Genomic DNA, 12,123 nt, shown 5'->3' on the forward strand with positions numbered 1-12,123 from the left:
TGGAAGTGCCTTGGGAATTATTTTGAGCATTGGATTTCCCCTTTGCATCATTTTTATCTTTATTTTCCATGGGCTTGACATTACGTCTAGCCCCTTGATGGAAATTGATGCGTGAAGCAACCATGGTGTGGTGGATTACTTCGGTAATAGTACCGGGCCGTTGAGAGTTGATATATTCGGCCATCTCTTCAGGTAATCCCGCACAGAATTGTTGTCTTTGCTCGGCAAAGTCTATCTTTTGAAAGACAGTAGCTTTGAGATGTAAATCCCAAAACTTATCTACATACTTGTTGATAGACTCATGAGAGAGGAGCTTCAAGCCGCGCCATTCGGTAAGAACTTTATCTTTAGTATCGCTTGGAAGAAATTGCTTCATGATGGAAACTCGTAGAGTTTTCCATGTCTTTGGGGCTTCTCCATTGCCACGAAGGCTAGCCCACCATTGACGAGCTGATTTTTGGAAGTGCATAGCTACATGGCGTAGCTTGGAGGACTCTGTGAAGCCCTCGTCCCCAAAGGCCGCAGCAAATTGCTGGATGAAGGCCAACACTTTGTCGGTAGCACCAAAGGTGCCATCGTAGGTGAGAAAAGAGATACTCTTTCCTCCCTCCTTGAACTTCTTTAGCTTTTGTGACCTTCGCCATGCAGGAAATGATTTGCGATGCCCTCCCCTCTTGTATTCTCTAGGAGAATAGCCATAACTTTCATCGGAAGAGAAGGAAGGTGAAGAAGAAGGAGAAGAGGGTGACCTCTTCCTAGCCCTTTTCTTCCTTTGTTTCCTCTCTTGCCTGTGAGAGTGATGAGGAGAAGGACTATGGGTTGCTCTTTTCCTCTTGGGAGGAGTAGGCGATCGTCTAGACCGCCTTCTTCGTGGAGCCACATCTTCAGAAGAACTTAGACTTTCATTGCTTTCTTTCTCTTTGGATTCCTCCTCTTGAATGGGAGAGAGTCTTCTTTTGGGGGTCTCTTCAAGAGGCCTCCTAAGCTCTCTCTCCTCTTGGAGAGGAAGGGAAATTCCATAGGCACGAAGTTGTTGAGTAACTTCGGCTTGCAAGGTAGGGTTGCCCATAGCTTGTTGCAACCTAGTCACAAGATAATTCACAAACATGGGAGCATCATCATTAGCACCTTCATGTGCAAAATCAAAGCTATCAATGTTCATTCTACTCTCTTGATTATTGTCAGCCATGTTAACAAAATTTTGTGTATGTACTTAGTGTATGCTTTGGCAATTCAAAACCTTAGTTGCCACTCCTCTTAGCCTTTGAAAATCGGCTCTTAAGTATCTACACCCACGGCTCAAAGTGGTTTATTATAGAGAGTAGAGGAGTAGGTCTAACATAGCAGAGTTGCCAAGGGCTAGCTCCTTTCGGACTTCTTATGGCTCAATAATGGTAAAGCCGTAGGCAAGTCTAAAAAGACTCCATTATTAAGTCCAAAGCTCCCGAGGTGTGCACCATCCCCCACATAGTGGGCTTAACAAAACCGGTATTAGATCCCAGTTCCACTTACTCTATTATAATTAACAACATCAACCATTTATAGGCTACTTAAGGACCTCTCTTCTTAAGCAAGAAAAGAGAAACCAAATGCTCTGATACCAATGTAATGGAATTTGCCTATTCAATTTGAGAATAGCGGAATTTAATGAGAGTACTTTCAAGAAATGATTTTGTGAGCATAGCGGGTAGACATAATTGAAGATAGCAACATAATCATAGCAATTAGTTAACTTGGCATAGACAATACTTTTGCAAGAGAGAGAGTTTAGAGAACATGACAACAATTGAGGACCGGATTTATGTGGAGCCGGTCCCCCCTCCAATAGGCATTTGTATTATGATTTCTCCCATAAAGAGAGACTTGTTACAATACAGTCTTTGTGTTCCTTGTGACCTAGGTGATGCCATGAAGATGGAAGGCTTCATGCACCACAAACATAACATAAACTTGAAGAAAGCTTTAACTATCCCAAGCCTCGGTCCCAAGACCTCAAACACCTTCGAAGGTGGAGAGAGCTAGCAGGGAATGAGGGTAGGGAAGAGGAAGAAGAAACATTTCGTAGGAGAAAGAATTAGTTCCTCACTTATCATACTCTTGTTGCTAGCATACATAATAGCATAGTAATGAAGAAGAAGGAGATGGCAAGCTTAAGCATTCAAGCATGGCTCTTGGTTGGATTTGCACTCCATAGCCAAGAGTGTTGGTGTAGGCTCTCCACCTCTACTTGCTTGGAGAGGGAGCTCTTGCACTTTGCATATCACACAATGAGAGTGCTTGTGAGTGTGTGTGGGTGAGTATACCCCCTAGGCACCCCCCTAGCTTGCTTGGGTCGACCCCCCCATGTAGCTCATGCCTGAAGCTCATTGGACCCCTCCAGGCCTAGCCAATCACAAGCAAGAGCCATTACAAGCAACATGGGTAGCCTTGGGACAAGTGTCCCCCTTTCCCCTTTGAGAGAGAGGACTTGATAAATGCTAAAACAATTAGATAATTCATGTAATTTATCATTGGACCCCTTTGAAGCCTAGCCAATAGGCTTCAAGCAACACATGAAGGTAACATGGGTAGGGGCCTGACATGTGTCCTTGCTGCCTCTTCAAGTTTGGGCTTCCCTTGTGTGTGTGAGTGGGTGTTCTCTCTCTAGGCCCTAGGAAAAGGGCTCGCCCCCTCTCTTGTGGGAATGCTTTTGACTTTTAGGTGATCAAGCACCTTACTCACCAAGCATGACAAAGCACTTGAACTAGGGGGGGTTCCCACAAGCATCTCAGGCAAGCTTCTCAAGGCACCTCAAGTACTTTAATCAAGCAGCAAGTCAAGCACCTCAAGCATGGAGCCAGTCAAGCACCTCAAGAATCTTAATCAAGCACCTCAAGCATGAAAAACACCTCAAGCATGACAAGCACCTCAAGCAGGACAAGCACCTCGAGCTTGGGCCGGGTTCCCACCTCAAGCTCAGCCCTAGCTTACTTAAGGTCAAAAGGACTTTTACACACATTTATTGGAGGTCTTCAATGAAGCTAACCCTAAGGTCTTATGCTCCATTGGTTAGCCTTGCTCTTTGATAGACCATCTCCCTTTTGGGCCCCTTTACATTGGCCCCGTGTTGAGATAGATCTAAAAGCACATACCTATATCTTAACACGTGTTCCCGTTTATTCTCCCACATTAAGTGATCAATTTAATATGAGAAAATCATTTGGGTTAGTTAGATATTAGATTTTATGACATTACCTCTCTCTTGAAATCATAGTCGTCCTCGACTATGAGGTAGAAGAGATAAAGTCTTAGTCTTTAGTCAATCGTACTTAGCGGGTAAAGGATCCCTTTTTACCCTACGACATCTTTCCAAGATGGATGACTAATCCGAAGGCTACAAAGCGTCAAATTTGACATACAAGGTTAAACTGACTCCAAATGGGCCAAAATTGGATGAGTTGCTTCACAACTATGTTGCGGACAAGTCCATAGCCTTAGAGGTGACTAACCAACTCAACAGGCAATGTAGTCACAGAGATCGGTGATTTCAGAGTCGACAAAGCATAAAGTCATACCGGCAAGACCAAACTTTACCAAATTCAATTTAGGAGTTGTTTTAGGTGTATAGAATGTGTTTAGGTCAAAATTTTTAAGTTTTGCTAGAAAAATGTGACTGCTGGTGTAAATAATCATGATTATTTACTCTTGCACTATTTTTGCTTGAAGGTTGCATCATCACCTCACATATCATTTGTACACACCTAATACATGCCAAAATTCAAGTATGAGCCAAAATCATCACATAAAACTTGGAAAATTGCCAAAAAATGCAAAGAAGTCTTTGCAAGCCAATTTCTGAGTTATGGACCACATTTCTTGATCCAAAACACCTCATATCCCATCCACAAAGTCTTTACAATGCGTAGAACCAAGTTGTGCCAAAAAAATGTTGACTTTTTGCTAGAAAAGTTGATAATCTCGATTATTACTTTCATGCCAAAATGGGAGAATTTTGCTATTTTGCCATCATACATCCAAAGTACATGATGTGCTAAGCCCACTAGCCAAGTTTGAACAAATTGGGAGCTCAAAATCTCAAATTTCCTTTATATCTATTGTGTTAGAGACCTAAAGAGAAAATCTGGTACCATTTTTATCCTATGCATCCAAATCAGCCCATATTTCACTCATAGTATCTATTTGGTATATACTTCAAGCATGTAATGCCAAATTTATAAAAAGCTAAAAAATTTACTCAACTGTAAATAATCGCAATTATTTACTTTAGTTGCAATTTTTTGTTTGGACTTTATAATTTTGTTCCTTACATGTTTTTATGCATCTATGCTTATTCAAAATTTGATTTGAAGCAAATTGGACCAAAATTGTCAACATTTCAAACTGAAGGACAATTCAAAAAAAAATATGTCAAATGTGCTAACTTTGGCACTCTATTCACTGAACTGGAGCCATGCAAGCAGCAGAGAGGGCCAAGAAGAAGCTCAACCAAAAAGAGAAGTTGCAAGAGCTACCAGCATATCAACTAAACTCTGATTCAGTCAAGAATGCAAAAGCGACCTATCTCTCAAAAGAATAGCTTGAAGAGCACAACACCACAGTGTTCACCGACAGATTCATGATCAAGGAGGGACATCATATTGAGCTGCAACTTCTACCCAAAGAAGTATATGATGTCACCGCAAAGCCCGAAACCAAAGAAGCCAATAGAAGGCTAGGACTCAGAGATTTCTATGAACAACAGCAGATCTGTGACCCACAAGGGAATAAGGTTGAGATTGTGATTACCAAGGAGATAGTGGAAAAAGCACTCAGACTGCCCACAGAAGGAATGACAATGAGGGAAAGAGATAGAAAGACGGCTGGAATTTTCACCAAGAAGACCACCGTAGCCACATTTGCAAACCTCATTCACAAACAGGTGGAAGAGCCTGCAAGGTTATACCACCAGCACTTCCATTTCCTTGCTAAGAGGCCGTCGAGGTATATGACACCGAATCATGCAGTTGCCACAACCTATACACAAGTCCTCAAATCAATGACCAGGCAGCCAATTGACCATGCACAATATTTCTTATCCACATTGAAAGGGACAAAGAAAGAAGGAAAAATCACATATCTGGGTGTACCAGAGGTTTTGACCAGGATTGCATACCATGCCATCGGCATGGCTGACAACTTGCCACCTGCCCAGATCAGAACACTTGGATAGTGTCAGCACAACCTTCTCCTCGAGCTACAAGATCTGCCAAGAGATCATAAAGGTCAGATGATGAGTCTGTTGAGAGCTTGCCAGAACGGCACAACAATGAAAGCTCAGATAACAAAGAAAGGAGAGTACGGATAGAGGAAATGAAGAGAAAAGCCGTGGCAGTACACAAGGAGGAATCTGTACAAAAGCAAGCCAAGTTTGAATGAGAAAAACACTCTTACCAACACAGTCACCAAGCACAAGGAAAGGACCCGAAAACGTTGGTGCCTATTGGGCTTAAAGGACCAAGAACCAAGCATCACACTAGGAAGCGGGCCGAAGATCCCACAAAATCCCTGTAATAGATGTATCAAGAAGCAGAAGCTTTAAAGCTGAAAGAAGCACAAGAAGCAACAAGTAAAGCTAAAGAGGCGATAGCCCAACAAAAAGCAAGGAGAGGAAGCCATTGCACAAGGAGAAGCACAACATGCTCAAGGTGATGTATCTCCCCGCATCTCTTCTCTTGTTTCTGAACACCGTGATCACCCCATGCCAAGCCCACCACCATCACCAGAAGTTAGAACCACAACAACTAAGTAATCAGAGCCTGAACAGCAAAAGGCAACTGAATCTACACAAGAACCTGAACAAAAAGAGGCAGTTGAATCAGCAGAAAGGGAAACTGAGTCTACACAAGAACAAGAAAAGGAGCATGACAAAGAGCCAAAAAGTTTGAGTAGCCAAGAGAGCAGGAGGCCGAGGATACACCCTCTACCTCAACACAGCAAGAGAAGTCCGGGGCACCACCCTCTACCTCAACGGAAAAGGATAAGCCACAGCCACAAGGGCAACAACAACCAACCACCATGACGCAGCCAAAGGATACACACGAGACTACAAAAACATCAAGTCAGCTGTCACAAAATGAAGAGTGGCAATCAAATGAGCAAGTCATCCTGCAAGTTAATGAATATGCTAAGCAGAAGTAGGACATGATTGAACGACTTCGCTCAGTAGCACTTGGCCGTAGCACAAGGGCCAAAGAATTAGAGATGGTGATTGATGCACTCCAAGGGAAGTTAGACAACCGACTCAATGTCATCACCGATCTAAATTGGCAAGTGCAAGAGTTGAAAGTGGAAGTTGAACAACATCAACTTGTGAGGGATAAGCAGCAGAAAGAAAAGGAGAAATTAGGTGAATTTCTTACAAAATTATCAGATGCATGCAAAGCAAAGGATGAGAAAATGTTAGAAGTTACTAATCAACTTCTAACCACAACCCTCTCAGTTCAAAAATTCAAGTACAATTAGATGTAGCCAATGCTTCCCTATAGTACTCAGAACAAACGATAAATGATCAAGCGATACTCTTGCGACAAATACGAGATAATCTAGCCATCACCTTGATCAAAGGAACAGACAAGGTCTACAAGGCATTAGAGAAGAAAAATAAAGAGCTCAAGTTGGAGTTAAAATTGGAGCAGTCTCAGTGCAAGACGTGTCTATGATGCGGGTCCAACAAGAAGATGAGCTGCTGAAGAAAATAGCTGAACTCAAAAGAGGCAGTCAACTACTGAGAGAGGGACGGCCGGAAACATAAGAAGAGGCGGGCACCTCAGAGCAACCTCAAATAGAAATCCCCTCAGTTTCATTTGCTGAGATGGAGTACGTGGCAAGGGGGAGTTTCAAGTACCCGAAGCAGACACAATGCCAATGGTTCAGCTCTCGAAGGCTGAGGAAGATGCACTGAAGGAAAAAATTACACAAGAGGTAGATGAGCAGTGGAAGGCAACAAAGGATTGGGAGCTGAGAGCACTTTATTTCGTCAATGTCACACAACTCACTCCCAATCAAATCAATGTGCAATGGAACCAATAATCCGTGCCCTATCCTCTGATTAAAGCGGAGTTGCTATAAGTAAAAGAAAGGCTTTACACCGACATGAAAGTCGTGGCCGCAGATCAAGACCACCCGAAGTGGAGGCTGAGCTGGTTGAACAAGAATCCAAGGTACTTGATTTTGTTCACAAGAGCACCTGCGACCCTGCAAAAGGATCCTACCTTCTGTCTTGTACCAAGAGTAAGGACCTGGATAGCACATGAGGCTAACAAAGAAGAGGCCAACTTGGTTGAATTACCCCAGATTTCCTGCTCCAGAAAAGGGACCGTCGACTGAAGAATACATGGTGAAAACCCTAAAGGGTGCCATATCATTCTTTAAAAGTCTACCAAATTTGTCATGTGCAATGTTATACAAAATCTACCGAATGCTGCTCACCTGCATCGAAGTGTTCCATGAGGCAGAGCAAGGAGGCACCCCTTGAATGTCATTCCAAGGGTTGTGCAATGATCTTAGTGGCAAACCTTCCGCAGAATTCCTCTATGGCTTCTACGCCAGATGCATGTTTTTACCGTCTCACAATATGCTGGCGGTCGAGGAAGCATTCTACACAGGATTCTTCACTTGGAGAACAGAAATATTTGGGCCAATGATCAACAACTTGACATCAATGTTTGTAGGCTACTTAGCAGTGGAGTTGAAAAACAAAGTCACCATGCAGTTCTTGCAAGTGCCAGATAAAGAAAGGACAATCAGATACCAAAAGGCACTCAATGCGCTTAAAGACCACCTCGCCAACCGTCAACCCGAAGACTACTTCAACACATAAAGCTATGTCAAGGGACAACACAGGCAAGGAGGGGGGGAAATGTTAGCACCAAGCTAACACGGACACCACAGATACCATTTTTTGGAGCTCTCATTGTAAAAACACTTATTATTTTTATAAATCGAGAATATTGTAACTCCTATTTTTTGGATAAACCTTGTAATTGATGAGTCGGGGCTACAAGCTTCCAGATTGTATCAACCTATCATTGCTTATCTTTAGTTAGAGCTCCCAGATTATAATTTTTGACCATCAAAAACCTTGGCTAGGGTATAAAAGCCAATTTTGATAAGTTATTTGTAAGTTTTTGGATAATGAAATACAAAGCGTGAGCTGATGGCGCTCACTTCTCTCCTTCTCGCGCTTCCTACTTCCTCCCCGATCGTCACATTGCAGTCGTGCTTATTGCATTGTAACCGCAAGTAAGAGCTCTACGCATTGACGTAAACACATCACAATATTTTGTAGCTTTTGGTGTCTCCGACCCGCAGATGTAGGTAAGAGCTCTACGCATTGACGTAAACACATCACAGTATTTTGTAGCTTTTGGCGTCTCCGACCCATGGACTAATTTCATCATAAGTAGACTTTTACACTTCAAAATAGAAAATTACGCATAGGTGGGCTATTGGGACATCATTGCTAAGCATTTAGGTGCATTCTGGGATGAAAGCGACTAGGTCAAAAATCCATTGTTGTTGATTATCGTGATTTTGGCATTTGACCTAAAGTGGGGTTTGAGACCATAAGCATGTGTGCTTAGGTCTTATAAACATGTCCTAGAAGTTTCGTTACATTTGGATATCAGTTGATGCTGTAACGGATGTGATTTGATTAACGATAAGCAATTGGCTTTTGGTGATTTCAGTCACTTGAGTGTAGCTTGAGTTAGATGCAAGTTGTTAGTTGTTTTCCGAGATATTGACAACCTCTTGTAGCCTCTATGCACTAGTAGAGTCAGCTTCGTCCCATGGATTGACAATTTAATCGTGGTTCTTGCTAAAACTGCAATAAGATAGGATAGTGAGGTTAGACACGCGTCCCACATTGATAGTAGCTTCACCTTTGGTTTTATTCTTGACAAAGATATTTGGCATACATAACAATGAGCAAATGATAAGAATACAACCAAGGAAGTTCTTACCTCCAAATAGAATTGGGAAAATGTCTAGTCCTCTTATAGTGAGCATACACAAAGTATTATATCGATTGATGATAGATAATACATACATTTCCTTGACGAGTTTCAACTTCGTTGCCTATGGGTGTGAGAAGCCCTTAGGTATTGCCCCAATGCTCAAACCTACAACTTATTGCCCCAATTTTTTCTTTACCTTTATATCTGATGAAAATAGTTAAGGGCTTGCTTTTCATAGCCATGTTTGGCATCTCCACCAATGAGTGTATTCCAAAAACATCATTTAAGACATAAGACTCATCGAGAACTTATTGACATGGTGTTCTCATCCATAAGCATATCCTGAAATCAATGCATTCCAAGCAAAACAAAATTGGACAAAAAAAGGGATAAATAGGTTTTTGTGCTTTTATTCGGCCATCACATTTCACATGCATGTTGATCAGCACATTTCCAAGCATCACATGTTTCTTAAACAGTCACTAACTAGCAATCTCATCATAAATTCTTACACCTATGAAGGTGTTTCAGAAGGCCACAAGTCCTCAAGGTGCAAGCATAGGCTGGGTTCAGACTATGTGTCCATGCTTGAGGCAAAGGAGTGTGGTGAGGATTTCCAAAATGTAGATTGGCTCACAAGAGTCAAAGGTCTTTTTGGACCCACCATACATAGGTGCAACCTCACCACCCCAGATACTGCAGCATTCCATGCACATTTTAGTGTGAATTGGAGAGATCCAAAAAGGTAGCTCAACTCACAACATTTTGTGAGTAGTTTAGACACACCCATAGGTTATTGCATATGGACAAAGGCCTTACCTTTTCATCTTCCAAGAGAATTTAAGAGCTACCTGGAAACGCCACATTAGGCACATGCTACAATCAACACATTCCAAACACAATTATTTGGACAAGAGACTCATCAAAAACATTTTATGGTGTTTTGATATGTAGGATTCCACGTAGAGTCAACAACAACAAGAGTGCTCAGTAGTAGCACAAATTAGAGCAGACACATAGACAAGCAGGTAGACAAGTACATGCATAACCTATCCTATAAAGGCACAACATATCCTTGTTTACAAGAGGGTAGTAGGATAGAGGTTGGCTGAGATAGAGCAAGCCCCAGATAGACCTCCAGAGGAGAGGCTGCCGACAGGGGACTCACTAAGGGTTACCATATGGTATTAGATGAGTGTATAATAGGGGGGTTTTCTAAGTCCGAATGGATAGATTTTACATAGGAGGGTCCCGTATATTTAGGGGTTAAAAAGGCAATTTTGTTGCACACAGGTGGCATCCCCCTATTACTGCTAGTGAATCCTCGTGAGGTTATTAGGAAAGGATCAAGAGGAGGTACCAGAGCCATTGGATACAGGGATAGAGGAGGATCCCCTTTATAGAAGGAAAATATGTCCTACACTCAGCATATGAATAGATAAAACCCATCTACCTTAACATGTCTAGCAACTAGAATTGTGTTGGCAACTCTCAAAAAGCTATTCTTTTGGATAGTTAGACAACTAACATTTGTCCTCAAAAGTAGCTAATGAAAAATCCTCATACCACAATTTCAAAAAAACTAATCTATCTTTGAGATCGCAATTTCTTTATGTCAATAAAGTAATTGTCGGATGTCAATATTAAAGTAATTGGTTTCAACCATCATTTGCTAGTATGTGGTATCTTAAGGAGCCTCCCTTGGAATTCTCTTGTAAAACCCACACTTTGAATCTAATCATGGGAGTTCTCTCTGGACCAAGAAAAATGTGACATTTTCCTACAAATTTCATGAAAAACCTGTCGATACACAGTGGCCCATTCCTCAAAGAGAAACATCTAGAAATATCCATGGACCAAATGCAAAGAATTGTGGAGGCTAGATCTGAGATAGCATGAAATATCCATGGACCAAATTCAAAGAATTGTGGAGGCTAGATCTGAGATAGCATGACATTTTCTAGTGATGCAAAACCTGCTGAGCAATCAAAATCCTCTACAAACTGAGAATACTTACTCTCTTTCTCCCCCACAATAGTCCCTAAAGTAAGAGGCACCTACGACTGCCAAGAGATCCAAATCTTGTTGAGCTGGTCTATCCTACGAAACTCAAATTGGTCCATGAACTGCCATCAATTCTTGATCCTTGTGCTCTAACCCTTTGCCCAACTGATTTAAGACCTCCACTTGACTCAATCGTAGACAAATCGAGGAGATCCGATCTCAGCATTGATAGGCTATCCAAGAGAGAAGATCCCATATATTGAAGACAATTATTTGAGTTGTCTTTGCCCTAGACCCACTCATGTACAAATATACTACACCCTTAGTTTACCATTGTATGGTGTAGATAGTCTGATGCATGTCATGATTGTTCTACCCTCATCATATAGATACATTTACACTCCAAGAAATAGTGCTCTATCTCCCCTCCTTGCTCTGGCTCATGGAACACTTTGATGCAGGTGAGTAGCGTTCGGCAGATTTTGTATAACACTGCACATGACAAATCTAGTACACTATTAAAGAATGATATGGAGCCCTTTAGGGTTTCCACCATGTATTCTTCAGTCGGTGGTCCCTTTTCTAGAGCACGCAATCTAGGGTAATTCAGCCAAGTTGGCCTCTTCTTTGTTAGTGCCTCATGTGCTATCCAGGTCCTTTCTTGGTACAGGACAGAGGGTAGGATCCTTTTGCAGGGCCGCAAGTGCTCTTGTGAACAAAATCAAGGACCTTGGATTCTTGTTCAACTAGCTCAACCTCCACTTCAAGTGGTCTTGATCTTCGGCCTTGACTTTCATGTCGGTGTAAAGCCTTTCTTTTACTTGTAGAAAATCCACTTCAATCAGAGGATAGGGTAGGGATTGTTGGTGCCATTGCGCATTGATTTCATTAGGAGTGAGTTGTGTGACATTGACGGAATGAAGTACTCTCAACTCGCAATCCATTGTTTCCTTCCACTGCTCATCTACCTCTTGTGTAATTTTTTCCTTCAGTGCATCTTCCTCAGCCTTTGAGAGTTAGACCATTGGCATTCTGTCTACTTCGATAATGGGTACTCGAAACTCCTCCTTGCTACTAAGCTCTAATGTTGATTGTGTCTCCATCTCAACGAATGAAACTGAGG

Source organism: Adiantum capillus-veneris, chromosome 5 (genome assembly GCF_014529385.1).
Source record: "Adiantum capillus-veneris isolate H3 chromosome 5, ASM1452938v2, whole genome shotgun sequence".
Taxonomy (NCBI): domain Eukaryota; kingdom Viridiplantae; phylum Streptophyta; class Polypodiopsida; order Polypodiales; family Pteridaceae; genus Adiantum; species Adiantum capillus-veneris.